At 57.0% G+C, this 15,449-nt stretch overlaps 1 long non-coding RNA gene across 1 annotated transcript; it reads right to left on the bottom strand.

Annotated features, from left to right (window-relative positions):
• Nucleotides 1–780: 780 nt before the first annotated feature.
• On the bottom strand, nucleotides 781–3,507 carry LOC121480968. The gene is made up of 3 exons (XR_005985168.1): nucleotides 3,357–3,507; nucleotides 2,561–2,768; nucleotides 781–1,696 (listed from the first exon to the last, which is right to left on the bottom strand). It is a non-coding gene; the product is annotated as an uncharacterized LOC121480968 (long non-coding RNA).
• Between the last annotated feature and the right edge of the window lie 11,942 nt (nucleotides 3,508–15,449).

Raw genomic sequence — 15,449 nt, 5'->3', positions numbered from 1 at the left:
TAAACCTCTGAGCCACCGGGACTGCCCTAAATGTTTGTTTTAAATCATTAAGTTTTGGGGTACTTTGTCCCACAGCAAAAGATGATACAACAAGCAAATGTTTTTTCTCCCTAACTTTGAACGAATTATAGCATGCTACATAGGCAGCTTTGCACCCCCGCCCCCAATTACTGTATCTTGGAGACTATTCTATGTGAATCCATAGAGCTTCCTTAACTTTTTCTAAAACAGTGGCATATATTTCCATTGTTTGGGCATACCATAGTTTATTTAGCTCCTTGCTGATGGACATTAGGTTTCCAAAGTCTTGGTGCCTTACCAGTCTCTGCAGCCTTCTTGTACTCCCACCCCTGTTCATTACGCCTGTTTTCCCTGGGATTTTTTGGTTAGCTAATCATACCACATACCCCACCCCACCCCCGCCACTAACCCCCAATGAAGAAAGGACTCTGTTGGCATTTTTCCTGGGTTCATTTTTAATTTATAAAGTAAGGAGAATCCTCGTAGTGGGAATAATTCCAGGGCTCCTTTTTATGTTTTTAAGATTTTATTTATTTATTCATGAGAGATACATAGAGAGAGGCAGCCTCCATGCAGCGAGCTCTATGTAGGACTCAATCCCGGGTCTCCAGGTTCAGGCCCTGGGCTGAAGGCGGTGCTAAACCCCTGAGCCACCCAAGCTGCCCTCCTTTTTTGTTAAAGATTTTGTTTATCAGCAAACAAGCAAGCTAGGGAGAGGCAGGAGAGAATAGCAAGCAGACTCCCTGCCGAGCATGGAGCCTGATGCAGGGCTCGATCTCACCACCCTGAGGTCATGACTTGAGCCTAAATCAAGAGTCGGACATGCAACCAACTGAGCCACCCAGGCTACCCCCCCCTCCGCCCCACCATGCTCCCCTCTCAAAGCATATCCTAGCTTATGGGTTGAGATAGTAGATGTGAGCTCTTTTCTGTTTTCCCTCAGTTGGGGGGATTAGACTCTTGATGGTCAGAACCCCTTCCCTGTCGATGAGAATCTGTTGGGGTGAAATGAAGAACTTAGGTCTCTTTCATTCCTGTCTCTACCACACGCACGTTTAGAAATTGACCTCAACAAGGATGCCTGGGTGGCTCAGTTGGTTGCATGAGCTGAGCGTCTCCCTTCAGCTCAGGGTGTGATCCTGGGGTCCCGGGATCGAGTCCCCATCGGGCTCCTGCAGGGATCCTGCTTCTCCCTCTGCCTGTATCTCTGCCTCTCTCTGTGTGTGTCTCTCATGAATAAAAAAAATCTAAAAAAAAAAAAAAAAAAAAGAGAGAGAACTTGACCTCAACAGTCTCTTGGCAGAGTAGCAGTTTTTCAAAGCCGGCAGGATCCTAGGCTCCTAAGAGGAGGACTTCAGCCGGCCAGAGGAGTCCGGATTGTGCAGTGTCTGACTTGAATCTGGACAACGGGGTACCAGCTCCAGCTGTTGAGGGATTCAGCTGCCCAGAGTGCCTCCTCTCTGCACGCTTGGCGCGGAAGGTGCACGTTTGGAGGAGAAGGGGAAGGAGCTCGGGGAAGCCTGCTGAACTGCAAGTGGCCCAGAACCAGGTTCGCATCTCGGCTCACTGTCTTACCAGCTGAGTGACCTCGGCTAAGCCATCTTCCCTCTCAGTTCCAGTTTCTTCTTCAGTATGATGGAGTTGATGATCTATTCCTTACACGAGGAAGGTTTAGCTGAGAGGAGATAGGAAGGGTTGGGATACATTGAGCAACATGGAAGGGGTGGTTGACATTTACTCCGGACTGATTAGCCACCCACTAAGTGGGCAGCTCTGCGGTGCTCTTGAGCATCTCCAACCCTCAACCCCCTGGAGTTTCCTAAGCGCCCACCGCCCTGCAGTGACGGCAGTGACGTCGCCACAGTCTGCACCAGGATTTTTTTGGTTCTGATGGAGTCTTTCCCCTTCACCAGCTTCCTCCCTGTTGCAGAAGGCAGGAGCACCCCTGAAACCCACTCAACTGACAGCTGGGTTTCCTGAACACCCAGTCCTGCATGGGGCAGGGTTCCTCCGAATGCAGAGGCACCCAGGCCTCTCTCAGGGCAGCTGCAACCCTGCTGGTGAGCCTCCCTCGGTCCCAGACTGTGAGGGCTGGACACTTTTGCCCCCTAATGCCTGGGCTGGGAGGAGGTAGCCAGTCCTTAAGGAATGACAGCGGTGCCTCTTCCGGGCACTCTCCCTCCACCTCGTTCCTGGCACCCTCCTCCGTCCCTACAGGGTGCAAAGGAAAGCCATTTTTTCTGAGATGGGTGCCTGGTACAGCATTTGAGGCTCTAGCCTGGACGTCCTGATCTGGCATGTGCGAGGAGGGGCTGTCTACCTGCCTTCTTATCAAGGACAGCCTCATTCTTTCAGAAAGAGCGTTAATCCTAAAAAACCAAAAACAAAAAAACAGTGGCGAGGGAGCTGGGGAGAGTAGCCACAGAGATCCCCCTTCTCTGGGGAAGAAACTGAGCCTTCCTCACTTCCTGATTGCACCCTGTCGTCCCTGGTGGCTTCACGGCACCTGCTCGGTCCTCTGCCCCCAACCCCTATGTACCGTTTGGAGCGTAGTAAGTTCCGTAGATGGCACCGTGCAGGCTCTCACATCCGTATTCACTCATTCGGAGGCCTCCCCGCACGCCCCACACAGAACCGGGGCCACGGAGACGCATTAGAGACATCCACGGACGGGTAATCCCAGGTTTCGAACCGCTGTCATACAGGACATGTGGGGGATGCAGGGCATGGGGGCCGATGGGTTCTTCCTGTGGGTTTTGGGGGAGGGGGCAGGAAGGGGAATATAAGAGCAGATCCCCAGCAACGAATTCCATCGAGAATCTTCCCTCTGCCCTCTACTGGAGAAAGGAACGGGGGAGGGGTGCCGTCATGTGAGCGGGGAGGGGAGCAACCCTCAGTGCCCTCGGGCTCTCCACAGCCCCCCCTCCTTCAGACCTGCGCACTCGTTCTTAATTTGCACAAAGAGCCCAGACTAATAAATCCACCACTCAATTGCGATCCCCACAGCGCGTTTATAGGCAGCAGCTGACTTTTATCAGCTAGTTTGTTCTTTCATATAAGCAGAGTTTTATGAGGGTCTCCTGAGCTGGCTCATAACGTGGTGAAACGTCTACAAAACTCGACCATAAATCCCCAGCACCTGCCAAGCAGAGGACGCGCTTCTCCAGGCACATTTAGTGCAGCTGGTGGCTCTGTCCCCTTGCCCGGTTTGCATTTTTGCACTTGTCTCTTTAAACTTGGATTTGTTTTTCAGCTCTCTGCGGCCTCTTTAAAGGCAACTGAAAAATTAGGGGTGGGAAAAAGAACTAGAAAGTGAAGTCTGTGCTAAAAATTACCCCTGGCTTATGTTGCTCTGAAAACTGGTCCCGATCCCACTGCCGAACCAGGGACATCAGGCTTCCCGGCCACGCGAAGCCCCGGAGAGGGGGGCCTGGGGGGCCAGAGCTGACAGAGCCCGTTGTTAGTACTTTGACCCTTTTCTGGGCCGTCACCCTCTGTACTTGCCATCCTCCGTTGTCAGTTCTGTAAACTAAAGGAACAGCACCAGACGCCTTTTTCCCAGATGGGCTCCAAGCATGACATCTTTTCCCAGCACTCCGAACTCCCCCAAGACAGGGATGGAAGTTGAACGCCCTCCCTCCTCCAAATAAGGCAGGACATGGACTCCCTGCGGGTGCTGGTTGGCTGAGATGCACTGGTGACTTGGGGGAGTTACAAATGCCTCGGTGGAGCGCGGAGTCCGGCTAGAAACTGTTGAGTGCGGCCCCTAAACTGTCCATCCCTGTTTTGTTTTTTTTTAGAAGAGAAAAATTACTTTATTTTTATTTATTTATGATAATCACACAGAGAGAGAGAGAGAGGGGCAGAGACACAGGCAGAGGGAGAAGCAGGCTCCATGCACCGGGAGCCCGACGTGGGATTCGATCCTGGGTCTCCAGGATCGTGCCCTGGGCCAAAGGCAGGCGCCAAACCGCTACGCCACCCAGGGATCCCTCCATCCCTGTGTTTACAGGGTCTCCTCATTTGGGTCAGGAGACCCCGGGGGCCAGGAGAAGACCCCTGTGGCTGCCCTATTCATGCGGCCTCATCCTGTATCCACTTTCTCTAGGTCCCACTTCAAGGCAGCTTCAGGGGCCTGTGAACTGTGCTTAGAAGGGTCAACCGGGCTTGGCTGGTGTCACCCCCTTGACATTCTTAATAGTTTTGGAAGCAGAGGGGAGATTTCCATTTTGCACTGGGCCCTACAAAATGTGTCTCTGGTCCTGCCCAGCTTCCTTCTGGACTTACGGCAAGCAGCTACCCCAGAGCCCCGGACGGACCCCCTCTCCTCCCGCCTCCTTGCTGGGGGGTGCGGAATCTGGCCTTGCTCTGCCCCCAAAGGCTCCTGAGACCCAGCCTTCCGGACACAGGCGATCGCCGTCACACGATCATGTTCTCTAAAGGGCCTGAAGAGGTGCCTCCCAGTCCCGACCTGTTATCACCTCTCAGAAAAGACTTGGGGTTAATGCCATCCACCAGGAGGAAGCCGGGGTCTAGGAGCTGGGCCGGGGGGTGGAAGCCAAACTGGGCAGGGGCGGACCCCCACCCCAGACAAAGAGCCACGGACCAGGCCAAGCAGAGCATCCTCCCCTCCCCAGCCCCGCCTGGCGTGGGTTTGCAGACCCACCCGGCATTGCCACACCAGCGGAAATGGTGGTTGCCATTCTAGCCAAACCCTAGGACTGTGGCCACAACCCCGACAGGGCCCAGCCACCACATCAAGGACACAGCCCCACCCTCCCCTCTGCATCCCCTCCCACCTCGGGCTTCCCCGCCTCTGCCTCTCTCCACACCGAGAACCCAGGGTGTAACCTCTGCTTGGGGCCAGGGTCTGTCATGGGCCTTTGCTGCTTCTGCTGCTTTGAAGGCGGGGAGGGAGAAGGTTCTAGACTGGGGGGTTGGGACATCTACCATTCACCCCTGTGGGACCTGAGCAGGTGCCTTGGCCTCTCTGGACCCCACTGTCTTCATCAAAAAGCAAAAACAAAGTGGGGTGCACAGACGATTCAACTTCTTGGGGCCACCGCAGAAGGCAAATGGGTTGATACGTGTGAAAGGACTTAAAATTGCGTGCAAGTGATTTTCCTCTGGGAAGCGCCAGGCTGTAATGGAAAGAAGGCTTTGGGAACCAATAAGAATGATAATGTAATTAGTATTTATTGAGCAACTTCTCAGCCTCATGCTCACATCTAGGGCTTTTGCATCCATTACGTCAGCCCTGTGAGTCAAGGAGCCGGATGTAGGAGGGTCGCGCGACGTCTCCAGGGTCACACAGCTGTTCTGAGGTTTTAATCCTCGAGAGCTCCGCGTCCCAATCTACTACATAGTCGTCTGAAACAGACCCGGCGAGGTGCCTCTAGTCAAGTCATCGAAACCTCTCTGTGCCTCAGTGTCCCCCCTCGTGCAATGGAAAGTGCGATCTCCCTTTGACAACCGCGGCAACGAACTCACTAGCAGCTCCAGCTAGTGAGTTATCTGTTATCACCTCTCAGAAAAGACTTGGGGTTAATGCCATCCACCAGGAGGAAGCCGGGGTCTAGGAGCTGGGCCGGGGGGTGGAAGCCAAACTGGCGAGCTGCTCGGGGCCGGGTGGTGGCTGACTCCAGCCCCAGGCAGGGGTGCCCGGCACAGGCCTCAGGGTCCCTGAAGCAGGCGGGGGTCCTGGGGACCACTCAGTGAGGGGAGCGTTGCTCACCTAGGCCATAGGAGCCTAAAGGTGTGTCATTTCCTGGCTACACGTGGCTGCACTTCAGAGGTGAGGGCGGCGGGTGGGAGACATCCCCAGGCCCAGGGTAATCTGGGGACCTGCCTCATTTCTCTGTCTCCCCGCTGAAGTCACCGTCACACTCCCTGAGTCACCAAAGCACCAGCGGCCCACAGGCTGCATGGGGGGGACGTGTGCCCACTACAGGGGGCCCTGTGGATGTTTGTGGGCTCACAACATGCGGACCCCATTGCTTTAGTCCAAGGCCCCGAATCGGGTCCGAGGAGGGCCCTCCCCAACCCCTGGAGGGCTCTGGCCTAATAGCTTCCTCCAACCCACTGCCCTGACGCCCAGCTGCCCGGTCCGGAGAGAGACAGGCAAGACGGGGAGCGGCCCTCATAGACCCTGTGTAACTCGGACCCAGGGAGGAAGCCACGGTCTCTCCGTCAGTGACAATTTAAGAATTTAGGCCCATGGTTCTTCTCGGCTGCACACTGAAGTCGCTTGGGGGAGCCTTAGGAAGAAGCACCAATGCCTACATTTGCCCCCGGACGCTGGTTTGGATGTTTGGATGGTGGGATGCAGGCGTCTTACAACACCCTCCCCTCCTTCCCCCGCCCCCTCCCTGTGACTTCGGTATGCAGCAAAGGCTGGAGAACAACTCAATTATTTAAAAATCTCTCTCTCTTTGGGGATCCCTGGGTGGCTCAGCGGTTTCGCACCACCTTCAGCCCAGGGCGTGATCCTAGAGACCCGGGATCAAGTCCCATGTCGGGCTCCCTGCATGGAGCCTGCTTCTGTCTCTGCCTCTCTCTCTGTGTCTCTCATAAATAAATAAAATCTTTTAAAAAATAATAAAAATCTCTCTTTTTTTCTACTTATTTTGAATGTCTCCTGTGTGTCAGGCTGGGCTCTGCCGAGCTGAACAGGAGTCTGGCCCTCGACCTGCACGGGGCTGGCATTCTAGTGCGGAGCCACGAAGGAAGCAAGAAAATGGATAATTTCCGATGGTCATGGTACCAGGGTAGACTGATTTGGGGAGGGAACAAGAGGGGCAGAGAAGATTTTCCGAGCAGGTGACGTGTGCACCAAGACCGAAATGACGGGAAAGGGACAGATGGGTATTTGGTGGTGCGGCAGTTCTCAGGGTGTCGTCTGGGGATTTGGAGACCCTTCCTTCCCACCCTGCAGGTGGAAACACCGCCAAGACACTACGTGCTCCTTCTACTGGTTGCCTCTCAGGAGCGTACGAGGGTTTCCCCCATGACATCATTGCTCCGACTGCTGACTGGACATGTGCTTGTGTAGGCTCAGGTTTTAAAACATTCTTAGATTTAATGTCCATATTGGTAAATACCGATAGATAGAACTCATGGGGAACACAAACAGAAGCCCTTTGGGGGTCCTTACACATTTTTAAAAAGATTTTTTCATTTAGTTTAGACACGTAGGGGAGGGGCGGAAGGAGAGGGAGGGAATCTCAAGCAGACCCCACCCCACCCCACCCCTGCCGCCATCGCCACCAAGCAGGGAGCCCGATGCCGGGCTCGATTCCAGGACCCTGAGATCATGACTTGAGCTGATGCCCAACCGACTGAGCCACCCAGGTGCCCCTCGGGGCCTCAATTTTAAGAACCTAATGGGGTCATGAGACCAGAAAGCTTGAGAACTGCTGCTCTGGTGGAAAAGGCTTCCAGAAGGTCCTGAGGTGGCACCAGGAGCAGGAAGGCCAGGCGACAGGATGGAAGAGAGAAAGTGTCAGTGGCCGATGAGGTGGGAGGTGAAGGGGAAGGTCGAAGCCAGGCATGCAGGGACCTGGAGAGAGGACTACCCCAGGCAGAGGAGGACAGAGAGGCTCTCCGGGTATGAGGTCAAAGACCACCCCAGGGCTCCAGTGGGGGAGACAGAGGGAAGAGCATTCCAGAGAGATTTGGAAGGCGGGGTCAACCAAACCCGGTAATAAATGTAGGGAGAGACTGGCTTCAAGTCGCTAGCCATGCACGAGGGTAGGGGGCACGGGAGCTGCAGGAGTTCTGGGGTAGCTGCTGGGGGACAGAATAAGAGTAGTGTCAGGGGAGGGAGACATACAGCCAGTCTCTGGCCAGATGGCTTTGGATGTTGCCCTAGGTGGTCAGCACTGGAGCGATGAAGCTTTGGGAGGATGTGTGCAAAGACCAGAAGAGACATCGGACGGACCTTCTAGGGTCTGTCATCCTGTACAACGTGAACCGGAAGGTCCCGGGGGCCAGGAGCCAAGGAAGGAAGGGGTCCAGGAAGACAGGAAGGTCTGGGCCGCTAAGGGTGCGGAGGGGTCACGGAGGGCGAGGGCCTGGTGGTGCAGGCTGTGACCTCTGACCTCTGTAAGAGAGGTCCTGGGCCTGTGGGCGAGCTAGTTCACCAGGGCTGAGGGGTGACTGGGAGGCAGGACGCAGGCTTTCAAGAGGGGACTGGAGAAGACAGCTTGAAGGAGATGCAGAGGGTCTTTTAGCGCGGGGGGGTCGGGGTGGGCGGGGGACATGGGAACCATTTGTGTGGATGTTTGGTGACACCGAGACCCAGAGCTCAGGACCCGGCCAGGCAGTCACAGGAGTTCGGGGGGAGCACAGGGAGTGGAGGGGGCGCCCTCTGGGTGACAGGTAGGAGCAAGGTGGTGTGCTGTGGGCAATCAGCCCATGGGGGCTTGAAGAGAGAGGGAGGTGTGGACAGCCACCAGGGAGGCTGGTCTCACAGCAAACCTGGCTGGGGACCTCCCTGCCCCTGCACCCAGAGTGGCCTCTGGAGTGGGGGGGGGGGCGGTGCTCAGAAAACACGGCACACTGACTTAAGAAGTGCTTCCCTTCAAAGAGCTTCTAGTACCTTCCCTGAACGCTTTTCCCAGTTGTCTCGTTCTCACTGGGAGGGAATGGATGGAAGAGGCACTAGGGTGAGAATTAACGTCCCACTTGGTGTGGGGAAATGGATGCCGGGGGAAGGGAAGCCCTCACCCTACTCCTGAACTCCTAAAGCAGCCGTCCAGGCTCCCCAGTGGGGACCGCAGCGGAGGGGGGGTGGGGGGCGCCTTCGGCACAATCCCTCTCCCTCCTCCCCCTCCTCCAGGCTCCAGGCTCACCTGCCTGGACTCCTCCTCTTACCTGCTCTCCGCTCTGCACCCCCACCCCACTGCAGCGTGGTCCCAGGGTGGCGGCCCTGTCCACCCCTCACAGATCTGTCTTTCCTTTCCTGCTGTCTCTGCCCCCGGGCTCCGTCCTTCCAGTCCACCCTCTGCCAAGACGGCCGCTCTACGACAAGAGCCCTTGGGACGCCCGGGTGGCTCAGCGGTGGAGCGTCTCCCTCTGGCTCAGGGCATGACCCCGGGGTCCTGGATCGAGTCCCGCATCGGGGTCCCCGCAGGGAGCCTGCTTCTCCCTCTGCCTGTGTCTTTGCCTCTCTCTGTGTCGCTCATGAGTAAATGGATAAAATCTAAAAAAAAAAAAAATTTAATTCAAATAAACTAGAGCTCTAACCATGTGGTCCTCCTACCCCTGGCGTCTTTCAGACTCCCAGGGTGTCCAGGTAGAAACCCAAACTCTTGATGAGACCAGCGTGATCTTCGTGGCCCCCCATTAGCCTGCTGACCCCCCAACCCCTGTTAATGTCTCAACGCACTCTTGAGGTCCCCCCTCCCCCAGGCCCCTTTGTTCAGGCGTCTCCTGGGCTCTGCTGGGTGGGGGGATGGGGGGGTTGGGGGCTTCTGTTGGGAAGTCCTTCTCCCTGTGTCCCCCTGGGGAGGTTCTATTTGCCTCTGTGGCTCAGTTGAAACATCACCTCCTCCCTGAAGCCTCCTTGACCACACAAGCCATGCCACCTCCCTCATCTGAGTCCCCCAGTATCACACCCTCCGGGGGAAGAGCCCATCCCACTCTGTGGCAACCGGCTATTTGTACATCCATCTCCTCTCCTGGGCTGTGAGCTCCTCCGGAACAGGGGCCAGGGCTGAGCCTGTTACGTCCCAGCAAGAGGAACAGTCGGGAGCCTCACGGGTGCTGGAATGAATGAATCGATCAATCAGTGTTCTCGGGGATCTTGTGTAATCAGCGTGGGAAGCACGGCCATCGCTTGTCTTTACATATAGAAGGGAAAACCCCAAACTGTGTCATCTGGTTTCACACGCTCCAAAAACGCGTAGGGATGCAAAGACCCAGGGAAGGGGCTCTGCAGCACGCGAGGGGGAGGACTGGGCCCCCGGGAGCAGGAGGGTGCACACAGCACCCTGCTTGCAGGTGCCCCTGCAGAACCCTCCACAAGGCCATCAGCCAGCACCACTGGGAAGTCCCACCCTGCCAGCTAGGCCTCTGGACCCGCAGGCCCAGGGAGCGCTGGTGGGGAGGCCAGGAGCTCAGGCTGGCACCAGTCTGCCCTGCCCGGAGGCAGGGGGCTGCTCAGAATGAACCCTGCTCGAGAGGCCCTGGCTCCCCAGCCTGCGTGACAGCCCAGACAGTTACAATGGTTGTGCGCAGTCACATCTGCAGGTAATTTCTGCATCCATCTGCATTGGCACGGATTGCAGTCAATTAATTAGAACAACACCCTCTGTCCCAGCGCCATCTCTGGGCAGGGAGGGGCCCCGCGTCCCCCGGAGCACGATGCTCAGGCTCCGCGTCAGAACCGCTGTCTCCCAGCGGGCTCTAATTGCATTAGGGGGAACCATGAGGTCAGCGGGCATGCTCGTCACGGGCGGCCTGGCCTCCAGCCGCCTGGGTGCGTGCGCAAGGAGCTCCCCGGCCGTGCTGCCTGACATTTGCAATCGTTTAATGGGAACAAGTTCCATCTTTGAGCTCTGCTCAGCCTTTCATACGGCAGCCAAACTGTCCACCCCGGACGGGACATAAATCCTGCTGGCGAGTCACTGGGCCAGTTCCCCTCCCGGAGCGGCTTCGTTCCCAGAGCTCACCAGGGGCAGCTGTTTGCACCCCAGCGCCCCGGTTTGGGGCAGGCCCCAGGGAACACATGGGGTGAAGAGGAGAGAGCGCTGTATCGCCAGCCGAGGAGCAGCATTCCAGGCTGGGTAAGCTACTTGGCTCTCAGAGCTTTGGTTTTCCCGTTTGTAAAAGGGGATGTTCACCTGCTTCTCTTAATTGTCCTAAGAACGAAAGGCCCCAACCAAATATGCCTGACACCCTGCAAGCACTAGGCTACAAACATACAGTTGATAGGGACGTCGATCCAGGTCTGTCACTCAGGTGATCCGGTGACTTTATTTTTCTCTCTGCTGGGCCATCCATTTTTTTAAAAAAAATCCTCCATGAAAGGGCCAAGATTCCCTGATACCAGCCCAGCTGAGCTTCCGGGTGTATCTCAGCGGGGTGCAGACCCCAGGTCACATCGTTTTAGGTTCTTCCTCTGTTTGGGGCCTTCCTTCTTTTTTTCTAGTCCACTCTCTCTTCCTCCAGTAAGTCCTCCCCTTTTCCCTCTCAGCTGGCTCACGTGTCCTGTCATCAGCTACTGGTTCCCTGTCACTAACGACACGTATCTCGAAGTTGCCCAGTTCCTTGTCCGTGACCTAGGATGGGCAGGCTCCCTGTCTCTCGTTCTCTGCTCTTCTCCAGAACCTGGTGGGTGCCCAGCACAGAGTAGATGCCCCACAGATGCCCTTTGTCAAAGGGGTGAAACGCAGACTTTGGGCCTGTGGGCAGGTGTAGGCTGGGGGCCCCTAAGTGGTAACCTACCTCCGCCTTGGACAGCCCCTCTGCCTGCACCTGCACCCAGCCCGCGTGGACTGTCTCAAGGGCCCATGATCTCACCATCATCCTCTGGCTTCTGTTCCAGTTTTGAAGCCCCCATTGGTCAGGAAGTTCTCCGCCATGGCTGCCTAAACCTCCAAGAATAACTTAAGCCTGTTGTCCCAGAGCCAGGCAGCATGGAGGCGGGCGGGCGCCCTCCCCAAACACCTCTCCTCACTTCCCCAAGGCAAAGACAGCACCAGGGACCAGGGCAGGAAAGCAAGTGGGGGTGGGGGGGGGCGGGTTGGAAAAGGAACCGACAAATGTCAAGCACATGTTCCTGAGGAAATAGAATGTAGTTGTGGTGAGTGGGGCTTGGCCAGGTAGGGCTGCCTCTGACCAGAGCCTTAAGAACATCCCTGGGGGAGAGGCATCGGCAAGGCGGGGAGCCCTCAAGCCGCGGCAGCCAGGCCTCCCCAGCGTGACAGGTGCTTGTGGGTGCACGGTGTGAGGCAGCGGGGTCCCGGGATGCCTGCTGGGGGCCCCAGAGCCTTGGCCTTCCCAGGCTGGCGCTGAAATGAGGGCAGCCTGGCCTGCACGGAACACCCTGGAACCTGGGCCTGGACTGCTCACCCCCCAAAGGCCAGAAGCCGGGGCCTTGGGCCGGAGCGGCCCCTGCTACAGCCGGACTGCGGACGGGCTGCCACCAGGCTCCCTATGCCCCCCATGGTGTCCACTGTCACCCCCTGTGTGCAGGCCTTGGGGTGGCCCAGGGGAAGCAGCAGCTTCGCGGAGTGGGGAGCTGCAAACCACCCTCTCCTTCCCACCTCCTCCCTGCTGGAAGGGAACTTTGTGACCTCTCTGGCTTTCCTGAAGTCACGGTGTCTGCTCTGCCCGGGGTGGGGGGTGGGACATGGTGAGTGCTCAGGCGGGGGCGGGGTGGGGGGTGGGAAAGCTCCCGACCAGGAGGCAAGGAACTTGCAGTCAGTGAGCCTCCAGGCTGGGTGACCCTGGGCAAGTCTCTTTTCCCTGGGCCCTGGGTTATCCCAGTTGCACAGAGTGGGTGACAGCAGGAACCTTGAAGTGCTTTTTGGTTTTTACCATGGAGGACACTACAGTATTCCGGGAGAAATCCGAGTCAGAATGTCTGCAAGTCAGAGAGTGACGGGGTGGCCGGGGTCGCAGTGCGGGGAGGGCCTGGGGTTGCACTGCGCCCTGTGCCTCTGAGCACCTGCCCCACATCGCGGCAAGCCCCGGGCTGCCCCCCCCCCCCCCCCCCCGGCTCCCCCTGCACCTGTTGAGCAGGACCGCGGGGATCCTAAGCAGGTTAGGACCCGAGGTCCGAGAGCAGCGAGCGCCCTCGGCTGGACCGATGTCCACAGCCGTTGAGGACTGGGGACAGAGGCTGCTGGTGGCAGGCTCGCTAAGAGGACGCGTACCAACCGGAACCAGGTTCCTGGGGACGGTCCCCGGGAGGAGCAGTGTGACCTGCGCCTGGAGCTGTGCGCGGGGTGGGGGAGAACTGGCCTTCCCTTGGGGGGCTCCGAGGGCACCGTGCCCAGGGGTGAAGCGGCCCGATGGCCTCTGGGGGCCTGCAGGGGGGAGTGGAGGGAAGCTGGGAGCACGAACTCCCCCTGCCTCAGAGCACCCTGAGCCCTCGTGCCCAGCCTCTCTGCTCCGACGCGGGGGAGCCAAGGTTGAGAGCTCCAGGCCAGCCCCCGCCTCCAGCCTCCAGCCTCTGCCCCGGAAACCCCCTCATTCCGCACTATCCCCCTAATCCCAGTTAACAGCAGGCTGACCTCCTGCCTCCGTGGCCTCACGTTGAGCCTGCCCCAGTCCACACAGGCCTCCTTTGAAAAATAAATAAATACTTTCTCCATTATCCCATTAGCGGCTTCACAGGTTTTTTTTTTTTTTTTTCTGCTATTAGTTCCCAACTTCAGTGAAAGTGGAAACACGTGTCCTGAAGAGTCTCCGTTGCCCGCCGGCCGCCCTGGGGCAGGCGCTGAACTCCAGGTGGGAGCTGCCCCTGGGGGGGAGAAGGGTGCCCAACCCACCCAGCGCCCCACGAGTTTTGCCAGCACCTGCATACACCGGGGGCCTCCACGCCCCAGACCAGGAGCCGGGGCATTGCAGCCTCTGCACGGAGCTCCTTACCCCTTACCTGCTGTGTGACTTCAGGCAACGCTTGTTGCCTCTCTGGGCCTGAGAGTCTTTTTTAAAATGCAGATTATCATTCCTGTCCTGAAGGATTGGAGGATCAGAATCATCCGAGAGAACAAGGAAGGGTCTTAAAATTTAGGCATATAGTGCTTTGCTGGGGGTGGGGTGGGTGGGTGTTTGGGAAATATTTTTCTTTTCTGGCTTTTGCTCCTGCAAAATTTTTAAAAAACATTTTATTCATCTTTGAGAGAGAGAGAGAGAGAGAGAGAGAGAGAGACAGAACGAGCAGGGGGAGGGGCAGAGGGACAAGCAGACTGCCTGCCGGGAACAGAGCTCCTCCATCCTGCGACTCTGAGATCATGACCTGAGCCAAAGCCAGGTGCTTAACCGACTGAGCCACCCAGGTGCCCCTGCTCCTGCGGATTTAGAAAAGGAATCAGGGATGCCTGGTGGCTCCATGGTTGAGCATCTGCCTTGGGCCCAGGTCATGACCCTGGGGTCCTGGGATTGAGTCCCACATCGGGCTCCCTGAATGGAGCCTGCTTCTCCTCTGCCTGTGTCTCTGCCTCTCTCTGTGTCTCTCATGAATAAATAAATAAAATCTTTAAAAAATAAAAAAGAAAAGGAATCAGCCAGGCCTTCCCTTCACATGCTGTCTGTCTGAGAGCCCAAGGGAGGGGCCGGTGAAGCTCAGATACTCTTTGTTGGCCTGTCTGCCTTGCACTCAGTGCCCACCTCCAATTCTCATGGCCACAGCTCCCTGAGAAGGCTCTAGAATGCTAGATTGTTGGCTCCCTAGGCAGGGCGGGGAGCTGCCCAGCAGCCTCCTCGGTACCCCCGCAGGCTGTGGCACAGCGCAGAGGCAGGCCGGGAGCCGCTGGTGTGCTTGTCTCCCCTTCCATCTCTTGGCTGTTCCTCCCTTCCCCTGCCCGTGGCCCCAGGTGAGGCGCCCAGGTGTGCGGGGGTGAGGGCTGTGGCCAGCTACCCCCCCCCCCCGCCCCCCCGCCCCCAGGTGCGATTGGGTAGACAGTCTGCTCTATTAGTCCGAGCAGAGCCTGTCAGCAGCTGGGATCTGTCGACAGAGCCTGTGAGGTCACCGCTCTGCCTTCCAGGTCCTAGTGAAGGAGGCCTGAGCCCCGGGGGAAGCCATCCCTGCCACCCTCTTGCACTATTGCGGCTCCCACCCGCGTGCCCCTCCCAGCCATTCAGTGCCGAGTTTGAACTGGGACTCTTATTTATTTATTTATTTATTTATTTATTTATTTATTTATTTATTTATTAAGATCTTATGTATTTATTCATGAGAGACACAGGCAGAGGGAGAAGCAGGCTCCATGCAGGGAGCCTGATGCAGGACTTGATCCAAGGACCCCAGGATCATGCCCTGAGCCAAAGGCAGACGCTCAACCACTGAGCCCCCAAGGTGTCTGTTTTTGTTTTTGTTTTTTTAAGATTTTATTTGTTTATTTGATAGCATGAGTGAGAGGCAGAGGGAAGGAGAGGGAGAGAACCTGAAGCAGCCTCTGCACTGAGCACAGAGCCCGATGTGGGGCTCGATCTCACAACCGAGAGACCCACGACCTGAGCCAAAATCAAGAGCCGGGCACTCAGCTGACTGTGCCACCCAGGCACCCCGAATTGTCACTCTTCTGGATTGGCTGTGTGACCTTAGGCAAGCCACCTAACTTCTCTGGACCCCCGATTTCCTCATCTTTGAAGAGCAGATAGCGTGTGGCCTTGCCGCAAGAGTCTAGTGAGACCATGTGCTAACGCAGCACCTGGTGCTTGGCGGCCCCTCCCGAGGAGAAGCCGATAGTGTTCTC

This window comes from Vulpes lagopus, chromosome 23 (assembly GCF_018345385.1).
Source record: "Vulpes lagopus strain Blue_001 chromosome 23, ASM1834538v1, whole genome shotgun sequence".
In the NCBI taxonomy this organism is placed as follows: domain Eukaryota; kingdom Metazoa; phylum Chordata; class Mammalia; order Carnivora; family Canidae; genus Vulpes; species Vulpes lagopus.
The sequence above is the reverse complement of the archived record's forward strand: the minus strand, read 5'-3'. Positions and strand labels throughout refer to the sequence as shown.